This window comes from Marmota marmota, unplaced genomic scaffold (assembly GCF_001458135.2).
Source record: "Marmota marmota marmota unplaced genomic scaffold, marMar, whole genome shotgun sequence".
Taxonomy (NCBI): Eukaryota; Metazoa; Chordata; class Mammalia; order Rodentia; family Sciuridae; genus Marmota; species Marmota marmota.
The window spans coordinates 47,262,915-47,285,898 of record NW_025999968.1 but is presented as its reverse complement, the minus strand read 5'-3'; the positions used below and the strand labels follow the sequence as shown (position 1 = coordinate 47,285,898).

At 37.1% G+C, this 22,984-nt stretch overlaps 1 long non-coding RNA gene across 1 annotated transcript in view; it reads right to left on the bottom strand.

Moving 5' to 3' along the window:
- The window catches only part of LOC125616929, a 205,242-nt gene that overhangs the window by 90,421 nt on the left and 91,837 nt on the right, over nucleotides 1-22,984 (bottom strand). The window contains exon 3 of the long non-coding RNA XR_007347711.1: nucleotides 20,030-20,142. This is a non-coding gene — a long non-coding RNA (uncharacterized LOC125616929). The remainder of the gene's footprint in view (nucleotides 1-20,029; nucleotides 20,143-22,984) is intronic.

Here is a 22,984-nt window from a genome sequence, read left to right as displayed (position 1 = left end):
TCTAGTTCAGTGGTTTTCAAACTAGAGCAGCATTAAACACGTGTGTGCGTTTGCACGCATGCAAACACACAATGCACAGAGACATCTTGGTTATCATAGCTGGAAGAGATGCCACTAACATCTAATGCACAGAAGCCAAGGATGTTGTCATGCATCCTATGAGGCACAGGAAAGCCCTCCAACCCCAAGGGATTGGTCAGCCCTCAAAGTCAACAGTGCTAACACTGAGAGACCCTGTTATATGTAATTAAATGTAAGTGAAGTAATATAGATCATTTCCTGGTTGAAGTGTTCTGAAAACAGTCTTCTCTAATGGAGGCAATTGTTCAAACCTTATGTGTTACAACATGAAGCAAGTGGCCTGGGTTTCTGAGTCATCACAGAGAGAGGGGTTATCCTGGAGAATTCCCAGAGCCTCTGCAGATTGTATAATCATGACATAAATCTATTTTCATCTTTAACTTTTGGTTATGTTTTAAATAGGATTTCAGGGCTAATTTGTCACTGCAGCAGAATATATCCTTGCCAATACACAGTTAATTTTATAAATTTTCACTTATGCACATATAAATGTAGTACATTTTTTAAAATGTCAACTCATATCATATGCACAGCACCAAGTAGCTTTCAAACATAAGTTATTTTTCAGGCAAATATCTCTTAATATTCCAGTCATTAATATATGCTGAATTTAGAGATGATATTATTCAAGCAAAAACAGGATATGAAGAATGTATTTTTAAAACCAGTTGGCAATACACTCAATAATATTCAGAATGTAGAACATAATTTTATGTGTGCGGGAATAGGCGATCACCCAGGTCTGAAAATGAAACTAAGAAGCTATAACTTCCAGGGGGTGTAGAATGCTTTTGTCCAAAAGTCATAAGAATGTGAAATAAAAGGCTTAAAAACGATGTTTTCCTCAGCAGAGCAGATACAATGCTGCGTTTTGCAGCAGCATGTGATGTATGTTCATAACACAATGGATGCTGGCTTGGGAAAGGAATCCAATAAAATCTATGTTGGAACCAAGAATAAAATCTGAAGAAAATTTCTTTACTTAATCACCCTAATCCCTCCCCTGCACACCACAATAGGGCTCACATTCAAACCCAGTCTCACTCTAGGCATTAAAATTAGCCATGAGCAGTGAAGTCACTCTAAGGCCCCAAAACTTTGATTTAAAGGCAAGAGTTTGTTATTTCCACTTTTTTTTCCTTCTCAATTAAAGTCAGAATAATAATTATAAGAGCCTTCAAAACATGCGTCAAAGTCTTAATAGTCATCTTTTTTATAAGACAAAAAGTCATTTGAAAAGAAACCAAGAACAAATAATAAACCCGGGTCAAGCTGGAATGACAATGCATAAGATTGACAAGATCCAAAACAGTGATACCTGCAGGGACTGTGGACTTAACTCAGATATCCCCATTGGAGATATTTAATTGCCAAGGAAGCAATTAAAACCAGAACTCAGATATATTGTTTTTAAAAATCTGAAGTTACTGCTATCTGAACATACTTCACACCTAGAGACTATGTACATGTGAGCAAGGGAAAAAATTCCTTGCCAAATAATTTTGACCTTGTGATGCTGCTCATTTCCCTTACAAGGATCCTGCAGAAGTGAGACCACATGACCTCCTGGAGGTGATCTCCTCTTGCACTTCTGGGTTTCTGATTCTCAAAACTAGCAAGCTCTAAAAACTACAGACTATGATGCAAATATTAGTGAGTCTTAGACAGGCTACCTTGCAGAACACTAGGACCTCATAATCTACTGGAGAGGGGAAAAAGAAAAATCCGTGTTCAAAATTCTTTAGGAACAAAAATGGTATATAATTCATGTTTCTACATCAAATCATGATGAGCTATGAGCCTGTGTTTTCCAAGATTATAGAAAGTATAATATCAGTTATATATTTGTGGCTCCCTTTCAAATCCTACAGTGCCGAGACAGAGAACTCAAATGGTTCAGAAAAATGGCAGTTAGTCATTAATCCTGGTCAGAAATAAAGAGCTCCTATCTTCTGGCCCAAAGTAAGGACAGCCAGTCATCACACACACACCCCAACCTTTATCATTTCCAGGAAGAAGTGTATTGGAAATTATTTTTATTTATACCTTCAAAAATGTTATAACTAATTAAACTTTCTTTTTTTAAAATAAAAAAAGAAAAATCCATGTTCGAGAGCACCAGATAATCAACTCTATGGTAGAAGTTACCAACAAGTTCATATATCTTGATCAAGATCACATAGAAAAGTCGGCCTGGTTCACACAGGTCTAACTACTCAAAAAGATTCAGTTTAGATGATGGGGTATGTCACCAGGAAGAGACATAATGGGACTAGTTCCTAATGATGCTCAGAGACATTGACAATTGGGTACCCAGTTGTGCAGGAAGGATGATCTGCACCATGAGGAAAGCACCAGGGCCTTGGATGCACAGATTAGAATTTAGTATTGAGTTCCAGGCACTACAGGAACCAGAGTGCTGAACACACAGTGGCATAAGCCAACCCCGACCTAGATTACCTGAACAGAAGGATGCACCAGTTTACCAAGTGCAAGGATTATAGGATAGTGTCTTATAATTCTATCACATTCTACCTCCTTGTGAAACAAAAACTCCCAATTCCTTCTCTACTCCGGTGTTAAAACCAGTATTAAGGGAACAAGAGGAATGACTAAATTTAGCTCCTGAAAAAAATTTTATTTTACATTTCAAAAATGCTCTGCACTTTCCTTGAAAACACTAAGGTACCCTCTTTAAATCCATATACTATTCAACATGAACACACTTTAGGACGGGGGATAATGGAGGTGGTATTATAATTTAACATTGCCAGTAAATAAGAAATTAGAAATTCAGGAACTAAAATTAAAAGAAAATATTCAGTTGTTTAGAATTGCTACATAGTTAGAAACTAAATACTGAAATCAGTTTGAAGATAATTTATTATTCTATGAAACATGTTATATTACATGACCTTTATTTTTTACTGTTTTTAAATCGTATCCACTACTTCCTCCATGAGACTGTGAAAGTGGAAAATGCATGTTATTCATCTTTATTAACTCTTCCAGGTACCTGACTCACAGTAGGTATTCTTTTGATTAATGTTCTCAAAGGGATACTGGAAAACCAGGGTTATGATATTGCTGGAAGACATTAACTTTATGATCTCAACTTTGACATTATGTTAAGTATAATGAAAATTATGGGTATTCTACCCCCCACGGTTGATCAATAAAGCAATACCATTATTAACAACAAGTAGAAATCCCCTTGGGTATCATGAATTCAGTTTTAATTTTGTCTACAGGGAAAAAGTTCAAAGGAAGTATAATTCTAAAGTTCAATTATTGAACTGCAACAATGGGTCTTTCATGCTTACCTGGCAAAATCCTTACTGGAGTTGGGTAAATAGTTGCCCTTTAACCAAGCACCAGGTCCCCAACCACAATTTCTCAGTTACAACCACTTCTTAAAACTGAGCACTAGTGTTATTAGCTGTTGATCACTGAATTTGAGTAGTTAAATTCAGACTGCCCCATCCCCATCAGTATCTTAGTTTGCCCCTGCAGTTTAGCTTTACCAAAGAAAGATTCTGTCTTATCTTTTAAGTATCCTCTAATACCTCAATATCTCATGTGTCTCTTGCAAACCTTTGGGAAAAACATGTGGAGCTGTGGTGAAGGCAGGGGACACTCACATAGATGGACAGACCCCCTGTCCCAACACATTCTATTAATGGGACCACATTATACTTAAGTTCATCCTTCTCTTTCTATGATTCATGTTTCATATCATCTTGTGGGTATCATGAGATCAATACCTTAGTTTAAGATGTCACAGTGATTTCTACTAAGTATATCTACTTAAATGCCAAATATATCAAAACCAGTTAGTCTATTGTCTTCCAACACTTTTTAAAGCCTAAGCTAAAGGAGTTGTCTTGGTATCAGGACATTATCATTGTTCACAGTCTAGGTGTCTAGTTGCCAAACAAAACTTGAAGGTTAGGTTCTGGCAAAATAAAGGGAGATATCAGGCCATTGAGAATATATTACTTTGCTGAAAATCTTTAGTCACTCACTAGATTCATTTTTCTGAATGCCCACTTTTCCCCTTCAGTGGCTTTGATTAAAATTCTGAAAACTGATGCAACTCTCTTGTAATATAGCAGGTGAAATGCAAAGCAGATCGTATTAATCTGTCGCCAAGCTTTAAATATTCCTTCTCTTGTCTCAAACAAAAAAAGCCTCATCTACTATGTATTTTCATTCCTCTGGCTCCTTTCACGTTATTGATCTTGGTGTTATTTCTGCAAGCACGTGGAAAGGTTTTATTATGTGTCTGAATTAAATCTATGGTGCAGAGAGGCTGCTTTACTCAGCTGAATATGTCTTTAATACACTTCAAAGTGAATCTTTGGAAAAAAAAAGACTTCATTAAGAGCTGCTCCCATTATGACTTCTAAAGTTACTTGATAGCCTTATGCAGTTTTACAACATGCAATAAATATAAATGAAGAGCAAATAAAAATAAATATTACACATCAGGAGTGCTCATAAAACCACCAAGTAATTGTTCTGTCCTCTAACCAAGCCCAAGAAAGTAGCACCTAAAATTCTATTTTTAATGTTCTCCACTTTTCTGTAAAATCTTACGACTTCTCCCAAGATAAGGCCATATGCTTAAACCAGCGCTAGGCAATAAATTCTTTTCTCTGCATTAAAACAACAAAGCAAACTCTCTCTCTCTCTCTCTCTCTCTCTCTCTCTCTCACGCACGCACACATACAATCCAGAAGGCAAATCTTAGCTTTAGTTTTTTAGAATCAAACTTTTTAATTAGGAAGATGAAGCTTTTTAATATTAAAACTAATTATTTCTCAGAGATTTACTTTTCCAAAATACAAAATACTTAATGTTTTTTTTCAATAGTGGATGGTTCTCTTGGTCCCAGAACAAAAAAACAAACCATGCTATTCTAACAACTATGAAAAAGTTTATTTCTTAATTACTTACAATTGTTTTATTTTCTAATAATATTTATATTGGGTTAAGAAAATATATCCAGAATAATTTGAAAGTAGAAAAATATTGAACTATCTCTATGTAGATCACAAAATCCAACTAAACAAGAATGAAAATCCTAAGTAGCTGGAGGTATTCTAACACTAATCTTGGATAGCTAAGTGTGTATAAATGCTTTGATTTCTCATACATTATTATCATTAATATTATTGTACTAATGCTATAATAGTTATACTAATACAAATTACTTCTTCATTAACAATCAATCTATAAGGCTATATAATTTATCTACCTATCTGAAGGATTATGTACTTTATAGCAGACAACTTACCATAGTTTTATATTCAAAGGCATTTTTGTAACTAAAATTGAAATGGAAAAAACTAAAGAACTAGAGTTAAAATTCATGACCTATATAAAGGTGAACAAAGTAAGATTTAAAGTTCTCTGGGAATAAGTCAATGCAAAGAAAAAATAAATTTCACCCATGAAAGAGTGAGTCTTTCTGCCCTGATTGGCTCAAGTAAAGATAAAAAGAAATGTTCAGTAGAAAGGAAAAAATAATAATAGGCAAAAGAGCTGAATAGGCATTTTATAAAAGAGGCTATCAAAGTGATCACTAAGCATATGAAAAGATGATCAATTTGTATTCAATAAGGAAATAAAAATTAAATTCTGAAACAATGCCACTGAACACTCGCCAGAATGACTAAATTTTTTTTCCTTTTATTTATTTATTTATTTTTATATACCACAGCAGAATGTATTACAATTCTATTATACATATAGAGCACAGATGGTAGTAATCTGTCGCCAAGCTTTAAATATTCCTTCTCTTGTCTCAAACAAAAAAAGCCTCATCTACTATGTATTTTCATTCCTCTGGCTCCTTTCACATTATTGATCTTTTCATATTTCTGGTTGTATACACAGTATATTCACACCAATTTATGTCTTCATATCCGTACTTTGAATAATAATGATCATCACATTACACCATCCAACCTCTCTGCCCTATTTAGAGTTCATCTATTCCTCCCTTGCTCCCGCTCCCTATCCCACTATGAATCAGCCTCCTTATATCAAAGAAAACATTTGACATTTGTTTTTTGGGGGATGCTTAACTTCACTTAGCATTATCTTCTCTAACTCTACCCATTTACCTGCAAATGCCATGATTTTATTCTATTTTATTGCTGAGTAATATGCCATTGTGTATAGGTGTTGAATTGTTTTTATCCATTCATCTATTGAAGGGCATCTAGGATGGTTCCACAGTTTAGCTATTGTGAATTGTGCTGCATTGATGTGGCTAATTCAAAGTTTTGGCAAGGACATGGAATGATTGGAACTCTCATAAATTGTTGGAAAAAGTATGAATGGATGCCATATTTTGGAATATTTAGATTACTTATTAAAACTAATTATACGTCTATCCTATGATCAAATACTCCCCCCCTTACTTATATACCCAAGAAAAGCAAATGTGTAAGCTTACTAAAAAAGAGAATAGAATATTTTTAGCAACTTTTCTAATAGTTGCAGAAAACTGGAAACAACTCAGTATCCATTAATAGTAGATTAAATAAATGCTTTGTAGACTACCCACCTACCAAGAAGTTAAAAAAAAGGCCTAATGCTTAATATAATTAACACAAATGAGTTTTATAGACATAATAATTAGCAAAATGACACCAAGAATTGCAAACTATGTGGCCCCTTTTTATAAAGTCTCTCAATTAGCAAAACTAATCTGTCTTGACAGATGTCAGAATATTTGTTTTGGGAAGAGATCGCGGGTAAGTGAATTTTGACACGACAGGAGCACAAGGTATTTTTGTCCTGTCAAAATACCTTCTGGTATGCTGGGAATGTTCTATATCTTCATTTGGGGGTGATCACAGTTGCGTATTTGTGTGTGTGAGTGTGTATGTGTGAATGTGCATTGTGTGTGTGTGTGTAAATTAAATCACATTAATACATAAATATATGTGGAGCAGTTAAACTTGTACACCTGTGGGGTATGTGTTATACATCAATAAAAAATGAACAATGCAAGAGTTTATGTCTCAGTAAAGAGGCAAGTGTAGACTTTTTTTTTTTTTTTTTTTTTAAGTGTAGACTTTTTGGAGCGCTCCTTTCAAGAGAGAACACAAGAGGTGAGCACCCCTCACTGTTCTTTTCTTCCTCGTTGCCCAGTAGGAAAAGCCAGCAAAATGCCATTTGTTTTCCTTGGCCTATGGCTCTCTGCCTATATGTGTATTAGTTTCCTAGAGCTGCTGTAACAAATTACCATAAATTTGGTGTCTTAAAGCAACAGAAGTTTATTCTTTCACAACTCTGGAGATTAGAAGTCCCAAATCAAGGTGTCTGCCGAACAGTACCCCCAAGGACTGCACCCCATCCTGAGGGGTCTAGAGGAGAGTCCTTCCAGGCTTCTTCTTGTTTCTAGTAGCTCCAGATGGTCCTCGGCTTACAGCTTTATGAACTCTGGTTTTGTCTGTCTTTACATAGCCTTCTCCTCTGTGTCTTTGTGTCTTTTCTGTAGTAAGGACACTTGTCACTGGATTTAGGACCCACCAGATAATCCAAAATTATCTCCTTATCCATAAAGATCCTTTTTCCAAATAATATCAGCTTCGTAGGTAAGCATGCAATGGCATAGACACATCTTTTGGAAAAATCACTCTTTAACCCACTACAATATGTGCAGATTAAAACTAAGGCAATTCCTCATTATAATAAATTTAAGACAATATCACATATAGCCAGTTAAGGTAAATAAAAATTTACATGTGATTTGTGTTTTCCAGATGTAAAAGAGATTGTTTTAATCTGATTTGACCTTGAAAATCAAATAATAAAAATAAACATTTGCTGTGGTAACCAGGATATATTTATTTATCACCCATTCATATACTTAACCAAAGGAAAACCTACTACTCGTGTTGAAAGTTTCAATTTTAGTTTTTGAGAGAGGATTGGTTTGGGTTAATTTAAAAGAAGGGGAATATGATATTTAACTTCTTGACTCACGGAGGACAGAGTTCAATACTATTTTCACAATAACACTTTATGGAATATGAGGACACATTATAGAGGGCAAAATTTTTCAAGTATACTTTCTAAGAAACAAGTTGAACACTACATGGAAATGCTTATCTAAAAATATAAAACTGGTCCTTATCTGAAGTAAATAATTTCTGTTCTTTCTTTTATAATTGCTAGCTTTTGATTACCTTAAACTGTAATAATGTATTACTATGTCCTATAATTTAATACATTTATTTTTCACATACCAAATTATTAACCATGTAATTTTATAATTAAAAATTTTATAATGCTAATACTTACATGTAATTATTAACAATTTCAGAAATTAATAATTTTTAGAAACATTATACTCTAATCTCTTTATGTTTGGGGGAATTGGTGCCAGGACCCTCCACCTAAATCCAAATCCATGGCTGCTAAAGTCTGTTACTTGAGCAATAATGTAATATTTGCATATAACCCTATATCCATGTTTCTATATATTTGAACTGATCTCTAGATTATTCATGACACCTAATGCAAGGTACATGTTGTAAAAAGAGTTGTTATATTGAATTATATTATAATATTTGTTGTATTGTTTAGGGAATGATGCCAAAAATTCTGTATACCTGTTCAGTACAGACGTGAACATTGTAGATCTAACTACATTTTGATTCATTGTTAGTTGAATCCATGGGTGCAGAACCCAAAAGGAAAGGTGTTAAGGTCTGTAAAACAAGTCTGGATGGTGCCTGGCATTTTGCCAGAGGGAGTGGTTAATGTTAATGTCTGTAAACAAGTCTGGATGGCGCCTGGCATTTTGCCAGAGGGAGTGGTTTGTGAAGTAACACCAGCGAGCCATTAAGTGTGGAGATTCCTTATTGGTTGACTGCTGTATCTAGTTTATGTTAATTAAGATAAGCTGTGTGGAATGTATAAATACCCCTCCTGTCCTACAATAAATGGCTCCCACTCCTGCTGTATCAATGTACACAAGTTGTTCGTCACCCCCGGTTATTTTGCTGCAGCCGGACTGCGGCAGAAAGGAGCCCAACTGCTTTTAAAATATTTGAAAAAATGCATTGTTTTTCTCCAAATTTATGTAAGATGTGTGTCTGTATATATATATATATATATATATATATATATATATATATATATATATGCATGTGTGTACCTTACACATAACTTTATGTGTACTATGTGTTCCTTTATTAAAAAAAATTCACTACTGTAATTGAATAGCTATTGAGTAATTATTTATATAAAACAAACACTTTTCTAACAAAAAATATCTTATAAGTAATTTATGGATGTTGTGTATTTAAAATGTAATTTCCTTTAGAAAAATCTGATTTTCATACAGCTATTTATGTATGCACAGAGTGAAACCCATCTGTGTTACTTATTTAAAATGCAGTGGTTATTGCATTATAAGAAACTACTTTGGCTTTCACCAACAGTGTAAGCAATTATCTCAAGCCAAATATCCTTAACTACTCTTTTGTCCTCTCAAACTTAAAAAGGCAATTTCAGTTCGCTCGATAGCTGCACTGAAATGGAGGATTGCCTTTTATTGTGCAAAAGACAAGATTCTATGAAAACTGCTAGGAAGCATTTCCCTGCAATCACATATTATGAGATGTGGATTTAAAAGGGATTTTTTATTACCAATACTGTAATTGGGCAGATGTCTGCTGCATATAACATGTCTGCATTAAGACCCAGAATTTTGTAAGAGTTGACTACTGGAAGCATTTTGCATTATAGTACAAAATACTCTTTTTTACAAATGAAAATTTTAGTCCCTCTGAAGATTTTGTAGGCATTTAGAAGATGGTCTTGGTCTTTAAAAAGCAAAGCATAGGCAGTAGAACAAGATGCAACAAGCTGGATCCATGCTCATGAAGAATGGCAGAAGCTCTGTCACATGATGGAGACATTTCCCTCAAGATGGATTGATGGCAAGTGGGTCTGGCAAGGCCATGTCAGATGCCAGAAACTAACTCACCTGGATTAGGAGGGACCACTTGGCTATGGATATGAGATAGAAGAAAACCTAGCTCATAGGATTATGGATGTGTTTAAGTTTCAGAAATAACCCAAATTCAAATGCCATGTGAACAATTTACTAGCTGTTTCACTTAAATTATATATATATATACTTGGACATTGCTCTGGTCTAGAATGTTTGTGTCCCCTGCAGATTCATATGTTGAAATTTTATCCCCCTGATAATAGTGTTAAGAGATGGGATGTTTAAGAGGTGACCAGGTCATGAGAAAAGAGCCCCAAGAATGAAATTAGTGCCTTTAGGAGCCAAAGGGAGATTGTTTATCCCTTTTGCCAGAGGAGGACACAGCAAAAAAAAAGGTGCCACCTGCAAAGCAGAGTGAGTGAGCCCTCACCAAGCACAGAACCTGCCAGTGCCTTGACCTTGAACTTTGCAGCCAACAGAACTATGAGGAATGACTTTCTGTTGATTATAAATTATTCAATCTGCTTTTTTATGGCAGCCCAAACATAGTAAAGCAGATGTCTTAAGATCAACATTTTATCTGAAAAATAGAGACAAAACCTTATAGAGTTATTATTGGTACTTGGTGAATAATCAATACATGATATTGTTGCAGAGAGGCGATGAAGCAAGACTTAACAGTTTTTAATATTTAAGTGGCATCCGAGGGGTGATTCCATGTGCTAGCAGCAGTTCTGGAGGGTGGTTAACACATCAGTGGCAGTGTTGGTTACTTCTTGGGGAGGGGGTGCAAGACCCCTTAGGCAACATACGGTAGTAGGGAACACATTGATTTTTAATTATTGATTTGTATTAATTCCTGTTAGTGTTGTTTTGTTTGGCTAAATATCTATCTTTTCTTTTTCTTCTTTTCTGAAGCTGCTTTATAGTGATTTTAAGGCTCATTCCAGGTAAGAGCCTCCCCCCAAGAGAGAGAGAGGTTGCTCAAGTGCTGAGGAGACTATTTAGTCCTACCCATGAAGACTGATACAGACCAGGTAGAGAACACATTCAGCAACCAATGGGGAACAACCAGATATGCAGATTTGGAGAACTCACAAGGTTTTGAGAGGATACCATCTCTGGTCATGTGGGTCTTCAAGTTTCAACCTAGAGCTCTTGGGGACATGACCCTTATCACCAAGCTCACTTAGAATAGGCTCCACAACATCAGGCAGGACCGTCTCTGCTGGTGAAAGGATATTCTGAGAAATGAGGGTCAAGGTGGTGTTTTTCAATGAACACAGTGAATTTTATTCATGAGTCCTGTTTAGAAATAAAATTAAGGACCAAAAAGGGTCATATGGGGTCAGAAAGGTGGAGGTTTAAGAAGGAAATGTGGAGGAGGACAGTCTGGGGCTGCCCAAGGCTGCAGGCTTCCCAGCGTTCCTGTGAGGAGCCTTCAGGCCACCAACCAGCATTAATTATTATTTGGACAACACAGATGAGAACATTTCAGCAATCCCAGATCCAAATTGACACACAAATGCTATGGTCTAAATTGCCTCAACACTTATTCTCACACTTGAATAGAAGGTTCTATGGCCTAAAACGCTGTAACTGTAAACAGCAAGATGTTTCTGACTATTTTCTTGAGAAAAAGAAGGTTGATTGTTTTTGTTACGGTGACCTTTTCATCTGTGTTCACATGATCTTAACTGTGACAACACGCCCGCACAAGCACGTGGCAACAACACTCACACACGCACATCCTCAAACTCAGCCCAGAAAGCACAGCAGTGTCTTACTGAGTAGATTCCAAGTACGGGTTTTCCTCAGAATCAGAAAAGTTGACCGTGCCTGTAACCCAAGACCATGAATCCCAGACATTGCTTTAACATAGGCACTTTGGAGTCGTCTGCACTTCTGATTCTGACCTTGTAACCATTACTAAAAAGTTAATATCACTTACCATTAACCAGGTGTATATAGAAGGTACTTTGGGATGGGGTCATTTTAACTGTCTGTTGTTAGCAGGAAAGAAAAAACTATGTTGTTTCTTTTAATTCTCTAATAACCATCAAGTCTAAAAAGAGAAAAAGGATGAGTTCGGAATCACCCAATAAGTATCTTAAATGTAAATATTTAAATCACACTGTCTCTTCATTCCTGTGGGACAGCAGGCAATATGCAGGGACTTAGCAGTACCATTACTATCATGTCACTGGTATCCCTGCTGTCAGGGAGTCTGCCTAATGGTGGGGAAAAAGGAAAGTCAAGGAATGAACAAAGAAAAAGTCTGATGATTATGGAACTATGAATGATGGTAACAGTGTGAAAGAAACTAACTAGAGACTGAGGTTGATAATGATCTAAGGATATCTATTCTACAAAGGTAGTCTGGAGAGACCCTCTGATGGAGAGGCATTTTTTGTTGTTGTTTCTTTTTTTTTTTAATTTGTTCTTTTTAGATATGCATAGAAGTAGAATGTATTTTGACATATAATACATACAGGGAGTATAACTTATTCTAATTAGGATCCCATTATTGTGATTGCACAAGATGTGGAGTCTCACTGGTCATGTATTCATTCATATATGAATACAGGAAAGTTATGAACAATTCATTTGATTGTCTTTCCTATTCCTGTTTCCTTCCATTCCCTTCATTCTCCTTTGTCTAATCCAATAAACTTCTATTCTCCCTTCCCACCTTGTTGTATGTTAACATCTGCACATTTGAGAAAATATTTGGCCTTTTGTTTGGGGATTGGCTTATTTCACTTAGCATTTTAGTCTCCAGATCCAATCATTTACCAGCAAATGCCATAATTTCATTTGTCTTTATGGCTGAGTAATATTCCACTGTGTATATGTACCACATTTTCTTTATCCATTCATCTGTTTAAGGGCACCTAGGTTGGTTCCGTAGCTTAGCTATTGTGAATTTGAGCTGTTTTAAACACTGATGTGGCTGCTTCACTATAGTATGCTGATTTTAAATCCTTTGCATATATATTGAAGAGTGGGATACCTGGATTAAATGGTGATTACATTCCAAGTTTTCTGAGGACTCTCCATACTGCTTTCCAGAGTGGTTGCACCAATTTATAGTCCCACCAGGAATATAAGAGTGTGCCTTTTCCCCCACATCCTCACCAACACTTACTGTTGTTTATATTGTTGATAATTGCCATTCTGACTAATGTGAGATGGAATCTCAGTGTAATTTTAATTTGCATTTCTCTAATTGCTAGAGATTTTGAACATTTTTCATGTGTTTGTTGTCCATTTATATTTCTTCTTCTGTGAAGTGTCTGTTGAGTTCCTTAGCCCATTTATTTATTGGATTATTTGGTTTTTTGCTGTTAAGGTTTGAATTCTTTATATGTCTGAAAGATTAATGCTCTGAAGGTAAATGGCAAAGATGTTCTCCTATTCTGTAGGCTCTCTCTTTATGTTCTTGATTGTTTCCTTTGCTGTGAAGAAATTTTTTAGTTTGATACCATCACATTTATTGATTCTTGATTTTACTTCTTGCACTAAGGAGTCTTATTGGAGAATTCAGTCCCTAGGCCTACATGATTGAGAGTTTGGCCTACTTTTTCTTCTAGTGGGCACAGGGTATCAGGTCTAATGTGTAGGTCCTTGATCTAAAATGAGTTTAGTTTTGTGCAGGGTGAGAAAGGATAAATTTCATTCTGTTGACATATGGATTTCCAGTTTTCCCAACATCATTTGTTGAAAAAGCTATATTTTCTCCAATGTATGCTTTTTGCACCTTTATCTATATGTAACTATTTATGTGGGTTTGTCTCTGTGTCTTCTATTCTGTTCCATTGGTCTTCATGTCTGTTTTGGTGCCAATACCATGCTGTTTTTGTTACTATAGCTCTGTAGTATAATTGAACATCTGATATTGTGATGCCTCTTGCTTCACTTTTCTCAATAAGAATTGCTTTGGCTATTCTGGGAAGAGGAGGCATTCTTTTAACCCAAACAACTGAACTATAACAATGGTTGATTCTGTTCCATGATCAGGATCTGAACATTTTAGTCGTGAGGTACAGTGTGTAAATGACAAATATCTTCCACCAAATAGAGTCCTGTATTGGCCCAACATTACTTACCCCTCTGAAAGCACCCCCTAGACACTGACAATTTCACATGAAAACAAAGAGTAAACTTGTATATATGGTTACCAGGGACTGGAAACAGGGATGTACAACAAAGGGTAAATGATTTAATAAGACAGGAGGAATAAGTTCTGGAGAATTTTTTTTACAATATGAAGATGCTAGTTAACAATAATGTATAATTCAAAATTACCAAGACAGTAAATCTTAAATGTTCTCACCACTAATATAAAAATGATAAATAAATTAACTTGATTGGAACACTTCACAATGTGTGTACATATATGCATGTGTGTGTGTGTGTGTAATATGAAAACATCACATATATAGAAAATATAAAATTATATACCATAAATATACATAATGCTTATCAATTAAATCTTAATAAAGCTAAAGAAATAGAAATATGAGGCAGGTAACATAAAAACATCTAAGCTCCTTGAGCAGATGCATTGGATCTTGCTGTCCCTGTTATTGATTCCCTGTTTTATAGAAATTAACGACCAAATAAACTCCATACTCGGGTAAGGTGCCCTAGTTAACTTCTGCTATGTAATTACTGAATATTATCATAGAATAAGATCTTTGCAAAACTGACTCTAGGTGCCTTTGCTTTCCTCCCCAGAGTTAATTTTAACTATCTGTTATTGTACTCGTGCAGGGAAATATTTTGCATTTGATTTTGTTTTAAAGAGATGATTCTCAGATAAGAATTTCATTGATTTCTTCAAAGTCATGATGCCTTTTAAAGACACTGGAATACCTCATAGAAATGTTTAAGAAAACTTGAGTCCTATTTACTTTCTGTATAATTCATTTTTCCACAGTTTTTTCATGCACTATTTTATGTATTTATTTTTGTTGGTACATTATAATTATATGTTATATTGAGATTCCTTGTTGCATATTCATACGTGCACATGCACATAATTTGGTCAGTTTCATTCTTCATTTCCTCCCTGTTACGGTTTAGATATGAGGTATCCTGCAAAAGCTCATGTGTGGGACAATACTAGAACATTCAGAGGTGAAATGGCTGGATTATAAGAGCCTTAACCTAATCAGGATTATCTGGGTAGTAACTATAGGCAGGTAGGGTATGGCTGGAGGAGACAGATCACTGGGGACATTCCTTTGGGGTGGGGTATATTTTGTCCCTGGTGAGGAACACTCTCTGTTTCCTGGTGCCATGTTCTAAGCTGCTTTCTTCCACCACACCCTTCTACCTTGATGTTCTGCCTTATCTCTAGCACATTGCTTTGTGCCAAAGATAAGGCAGAAGGAGTTGGCCATCTGTGGACTGAGACGCTACAGGTATTTATTGTAGATCATAAAATGAAGGTAATATTGATCCCAATTTGCCATTCCTCCCTGTATCCATGCCCTCTGTGACTCTAGAGTTCTCCTCCACCCTGTGTTTATCCACTTGGCTTGCTTTATGCCAAACAAGCATGGTACAAGCAGAGGCACTTGCAGGATTGAGCTTACTTGACCCTCTGCTACTGCCACAAGGATATGCCCAAGCTCTTCCTCTTATTCCAGGAGAAAGATAAGAGACACAAGGGCCAGAGCTGAGTTGTCCCAGTCATCTCAGCTAAAGCCATACAAGATGTCACCCAGACTTGTGAGAGAGTGTGGTCAAGATCACAGAGTCACCTATTGAGCTTACAACCAGCAGTCAACACAGAAGAAGAGCCAAACCCAGGCCAGGACAGCTGAATTCTGCAGGCACATAAGCTAAATAAACTCTTACTGTGGTCAGTTGCTGGAGTTTTGTGGTTGTTCATCAGGGAGAATTATTCTGACAGTTGATTTCCAATACATATACTATCCTGAAACAGAACAATTTAACATTCCTCTTATTCTATTTTAGCATTATCTCCAATGCATGGCTTTTGGGAAGGTTAAAGACTGCTATCTGCATCAGCATACAGCAGGATATATGGGTCTGGTTTTCCAATCTTAATCTGCTACATGGGGCTAGAAAAGGTACTAGGAGAGAAAAATTCAATGGTAATTCTGACAGTGAAAGTTCACTGTGGTCAACAGATATTTCTGACTTGCCAGACAATCAATCAGCAAGGAAATGACTCCAGAAAAAAGAAAAAGTAGAATACCCCAACAAGATAGTAAAGTAAAATGCCAGGCATAGAACTTAAAGCTAGAAGTAGGGATGGATTGAAGAGAAACATTTCAAATGCAAGGAACAAAATATCACCTAGGTTTCTTTGCTTACAAGCAATACTGAGGGAAACAAAAGAACTTATAGAAACATGTGGTCAACACAGAAACAAAAAGAAAACTAACCAGAGGACTTAAGCAAGTGTAAGAAAAAGGGTTCCTTTAGAGAGCTCAATAGCAGTAACATGTCTCCATTGGATACTTCCTCTAGAATGAGTCAGTTTTAACCACGTGCTTCTCTGCTCAGTCTGAGGGCTAGTGAAGACTTTTTCAATGGGCTGAGGTCACATGTCCCACCCACCCATACACACCCACTTAGTGAATAGGGGGGAGAGGGCTGGGTGCTCTCATTGGCAGCTGCACCTAGATCCATGGAATGGATAGGAGAAATATTTATTAGATAAGGAAGAGTGTTTCAGGCCAGGCTAAAACAATAAATGTTCCAGTTTTATGAGATGCAATACAAGGGACTAACCCATCTACTTTAGATGGACCTCCTCTGAGAGAAGGCAAATGGCCAATTTTCATCAGAAGCAGATGTCTCCAGGAAGGTCCACTAAACAAGAGCTGCTTTCCTATTTCACGGAAGGACTATAGGTGTTAGAAGGTGTGTACTAAGTATGTAAGTAGGAAGGCTTCCCAGCACATCTCCTACTACTACAGGGTACTGGATAGCAATCCCATAGATGTAGCTATTCCTGTGGATCTACAAAGGCAATAGAGTGCACAGGACTAACTCAAATGGGAGGGAATGAATATAGCCATCACTCCTGGGTAGAAATTCCGTATACCCTACCATCTTTTACTAAGCCAGGTGGACTTCAGTGTAGTATAAGAAAATGAAATCCAGGACTTTGGGACAAATTTTACTTCACGCAGTATGCCAAAGTGACCCTTATGCTATGCCAGATCCTGCTGCTGAATTTAACTAGAAAATATCTAACAGGGTTCATCAACTGGCTAAAGCTGCCTACCACATGGCAGAGGGTATCACATGGCAGGAAAGAGCAAGCAACCAGAGAGAACTCACTTTTATAACAAATCCACTTCCACAATGACTAAGCAATCAATCCATTTATCCATGAATCTGTGAATGGATTAATTCATTCATGATGGCAGAGCACTCCTGACCTGATCTCCTCCCAAAGGTCCCACCTCTCAGCAGTGCTGCACTGGGGAGGCGGTTTCCAATACATAAATTCTGGAAGATCAAAAACACACCAAAACATAGCAGCAATCAGTGCACAACAGCAGAGTTAGTTAACTGAATGTTCTACAGTGGAAGGGGAAGAACTTGTCATTGATGGGGAAGAAGGGAAAAGGGTAATATTCCCCCAAAAGGAGAAGCTACAATAAGAACATGGTTGCAGTTAGTTTATTGGAAGCTACAGGTTGAGGAAACAGCAATGGGGGAGGAAAGAGATAAGAAAGACAGAGAGAAAAAGCCATTAGATGATGTTTTGCTGATTTTTTCTGCTACGAGTAAAAGAATAGATATTCTGCCAGAACCTCTGAGAAGCATGAAAATACTTTCCAGAATTGTCTACCAGAAAGATGGGATACCACACATTTTCCCTCTTGCTTTCATCTCCTATTGATTGAGGGGTGCCCTCTGGGCATTAATCCCCTCTGCCATCTCTGTACCTTTGGGCAGCCCAACATGAGCCAGCAGAAAGATCTGGGGATTGGAGAAGGCAGCCCTGAGGAAGAATGCAGATATGAGCAGAAGAGCTTGCACTGAGATCCTGGCAGGGAGCAAAGAGTCTGAGCTTTCAAAAACGCTCCATTACAGCTATAGTTGAAATCAGAAGGGAGCTGAATAAATGCCTTGTGGGAACAAGAGGATCAGTCTAAGATGAGAACGGCAAAAGCATCTGGCATGCTATTTGCAATTGACTATAACTTGGGGAAGTTTCTCATTGTCTCTGCCGCAGTCCGGCTGCAGCAAAATAGTGGGGTGGGGGTGGGGGGGTGACGAGCAACTTGTGTACACTGATACAGCAGGAGTGGGAGCCGTTTATTGTAGGACAACAGAAGTATTTATACATTCCACACAGCTTATCTAATTAACATAAACTAGATACAGCAGTCAACCAATAAGGAATCTCCACACTAAATGGCTCGCTGGCATTACTTCACAAACCACTCCCTCTGGCAAAATGCCAGGCGCCATCCAGACTTGTTTACAGACTCTAACAGTCTCCATATTTAATGTGGCACTATCTTACACATCTGTGTTTCCCAGTTATGATTATTTTGCAAAGCTAAAAAAATGAGAAAAAAAAGAAACACTGTTTCTTGTGGAGCTATCAAGGTGAAAACCACACATAAAAAGGTAAAAATAATTAATACGACAGAGGCAGCTTTGCCCAGCAAACTAGAAAATTGTTCTTAGCATTTTATTACCCAGTGTCGATGAGAATACACTGAAATGACTCTCACATGCACTATCTGAAGGGAGAAACCGGTATACTACATTCAGAGGTAAGTTTTAAAATATTCATGAATTATCTTCTTAAAAATTATAATTTTATTTTCAATAACAAATATTAGAAATTGTTTAAGTGTCCAATGGCATGGATAATAAAATAAAATATGGTGCATCCATATGTTTTTATCCTCTGGATGCTTTAAAATTCATGTTTTAGAGGAAAACTCAATGACAATTGTTAGATGACAAACTACCATCTAAAATTACTCAAAATACTACAAATTTAATTTAGTTATAAACATATACACATTTTAAGTATGTGCGTGGGTATACATGTTTGCAGTAAAGTATCTGAGCAGAGAAAAAAAACGCTAGGAGAAAGTAGACCAACACATTAATAGTTGATAATTCTTAGTAGGGGTAGAAGGATTCGGAGTACTTTTTATATTGCATTTATAGCATTGAAAGTATATTAAATTTTTAGACAAATTCAGAAGTGATTGTTTTTCTCTAAATATATAAGAGAATCAGCCCCAGTTTTTTTTTTTTAAATTTGTAACCTAAAGGGAAAATCAATATAGAATAATCACAACTTGAAAAATCTTCAAAGCAGCATTAGATATTTACACATAAATTATTATTTGCTAATTTCAATAATTCACAGGTCCTTTGTTTAAAGAAAGAGGATTGCTAAATGTCATGAAGATAAATAAGATACCAAATAATTTGCATTCCTTTAATTTATATCCCTTCACTTTTAAATTAGTGTTTTTGCTGTATTTAAAAATACTAAGGACAAACTAGTCTCCTCTAGAACTAGAATTTAAAATAAGTCAATACTAAGGAGGTGAAGTGATCAACCTAGTTCTTTGGGGGAAAAAAACTATAGATTATATTGATTCTGAACACTCTTCAGGGCAAATGAAAAGCAAGGCAGCAAACCCTTTCCATTTAGTACAGATTCTTGCCTCTAGCTATAATACACAATTATCCAGGCTACTTCCTTCCGCAAGATCACAGGGGGCAAGCATGGGAGGGAAAGGGAGTCAGGGCTCGGTCTGCAAAATTTCTTGTAAGTCAGGTAAGGGTCACTGAATTATTCTGGGTTTGTCATTTGTAAGCAAACTTGGGAGAACAAACAACTTTTGTCCTCTGCCCTTCCCGCTTTCCTTGGGGTTCCTGCTTCCAGCCAATGTGTGCAGAGCTGCCCTGCCAGTATCTGAACCCACACCCACTCACCTCTACTATCAGGGTGGACCCAACCTGGATCATGCTGCTTTCTTGGCAGGAGCTCTGGCTGTTTTCCAAGTCCTTTCTTCTTGTGTCATCAATTTTCAACCAATCTGAAAGCCCTTAAAAAAAAAAAAGATAATGGATGATGGGTCATGAAAATCCGTTGTAGTGTTTCCTCCTTTCAGGCAGCAGACCAGGGCTCTTCTGGAGGTCCTAGGTAAGACACAAGAATGGCTGACATGAGGATTGCAGATACTGTTGACCAACCCTTGGTAGAAACACTCTGAAGCAGGCAAGTCCTCTGCGTCACACCATGCCACAGGCACCCATTCTCACTGGTAATTCCCAGCCGTGATCAACAGAGAAAATGTTGGCAACTTCGAAAACAGCTTGGTGGTATTTTGTTGGCAGTGTTAGGTAAAATAAAAAGGGAAGTGATCACTAACACTTACTCCTCCACCTTGTGTACATTTATCAAAACTTCACATTGCATCACATAAATTAAAGTTACTATCAATTAAAACTTTTAAAAATCTTTTAAATGAGGAAGGGAAAAGAAGAAAACAAGAAACAGGAAGAATCTTTGACTCCGAATGGATGGAAATGCCCAAGGGACTTCACAGAAATATAAAGTTGAGTGGTCAACTTAGCAGGTTGTCTGCCACGATGCTGACTCTACAAGAGCATGCCTTTGTCCCTGATAATCCTCCCTGGGAGAAACAAGGGGAGGAAAGGGTCAGAATTCTCAAAACAGCTAAATGAGACATTTCCTGCATTTCGTTAGCAAAAGTAGACTCTGACTTCAAGCCAGAAAGGATTGAGAAAAATATGAGTCTACATCTACCTGGCAGAACTGCAAGCTGCTTGGCCTCCATATTTTCTACCTCCAAGAGTGTTAGGTAGATAGTCAAGAGCAGGTGGGTAGGGGAGGATAACACAGGGAGGACATTGGACATGTACTCAAAGAGTGTCCATACCTCACAGGACTGGGGATAACAGAAAACTTTATCAAAGAAGATAAGCCTTGGGAAATGGGCATTGGTATGTCAAATCTCCCCAGCTATAGTTAATTATAATTGTTGTTTCAAGATCATGTCACAATGATCCCTTGTGACCATGTCATCATAACCCTCTGCTTATGACCAGCTTATCACCAAAAACATGTCACAGCCACCCCTTGTGATCAGGTTAGCACAACCCGCACAAAGATTTGCTGAGGGCTATACAAAGGGTAATAAATCATTTGGGAGGCTTATGAGAAACTAAGGCAAGGGCGGACAGATCAAATCCCTTTAAAAAAAAAAGGAGTCTATTTTCTCTCCAGAATAGTCCACTCAGTGCCCATACTGTGTATCTTTATCTTGTCACTAATAAACTCCTGCCTGTTCCTCTGTGAAACTCGTTTGAAATCCTTCTTGCTGGATTTCAAGAACCAATCTGCAGACATCCCCACACTCTCTACAGACCCCCACAATCTCTGTGGACCCCCACAGTCTCTGCAGATCCCCAAAGTCTCTGTAGCTCTTCTGGCCTCCTCCACAGGGGAAAATGGATTCTAGCTAATTCCCTCGCATTCCCAAAGACCAAGCTGTCTGAAGTAGCATACGAACTACAGATAACATTGCTGCCAACCCACAATCCCAGAATGTGGCCAAAATAACAAGTTCTAACTGTGACAAAATTTTTCTAGATAAGTTAGTAAATAAAAGATATCAGGTCTTGAATCTCTTTGTTCCCTGGTGTGAAAGATGTCAGAATCAACAATGTTGTCTTTTGCATCAACCTTGACAAAAAATAAATAAATAAAGCCACGAGGTTATGAAGGAAGGGTTGTCATGCACAATTGCAACAGACTCTACCAGGACCATAAACTTGTACAAAGTCCACCACAATCTAACACACATACAAAAAAAAAAAAAATGGCTTCTGCAAGGACATCTACCCAAAAACTATCTGTTAAATCTCAGACCACCACCACATTGTCACTAACCGTGAGGTCAAGGATTATTTTTTGAAGTATTTTATGTTATCCTCCTCATTTCACCTTGAAAAACTTCTGCTTGCCTCCATTTCTTTGATTATGCGCTTAGTTTACCATGACCCACATATTCCTATTCCCACTGTTCTACTATTCCCAAATAAGTATCTTTATTCTTTGGAAAATCTCTCTCCAATCACTATTGAGGTCGATATTATCATTTCACTTAGGTTTTCTACAACAATATCTGTCGATCAAAGAAAAGTCCTTTCCCCCTCAGAAGCTTTGCTCTTCCACGGGAATTCTTTTCCCATGGGCTTTTGGTGTCTAGCGGTCTCATCCTGAAGTCTTAACTCAATATCTCAACAAGGACATTTTATTTACTCTTATAACTTTCTCTCAAGTCACTCTTTCAGGGCATGGACTTGCTAATTTCTTCATTGCAATGATCAAATCTGCGATTATTTATTTTCTTACTCTTTCATTAATATCCGTGCCATAAATTGCCTGAGGATAGGGGCCTTGCCATACTTGTATACAAGTTTCTCCTCACTAGAATACAAGATGGCCCTCAAATTTCTGTTGAAAGGATGATGACCAGATCGAGGCTTCCAGCAGAGTTCTGTGTTGGTGCTTTCTTCCCAGGACACAAACTAATGAAGGCCACATCATCAGGCAGTCTTTTGTGAGTGTGGATGTCTTTGCTTGCTTTCTAGGTCTGTTTGGACTGTGAGGTATGACACTGGATACATGAATCTTAACACCTCTCAGTGCAAATGTCTACATATCATAGGACTTACTGAGCCACTGGCCAAGGACCAAGTCCGTATCAGAGCTCTCTAGTAGCCAAGTGGTACCCAGATTCAAGAGAATGCTGAAAGTATTCCTTTTAGTTATGTGGAATTCTTTGTACTCTTTGGCTTTATTTCGTTCTGGTATAGCCAACTTTTTTCTTCTTTTTTCTTTCTTAACTTACTTATTTT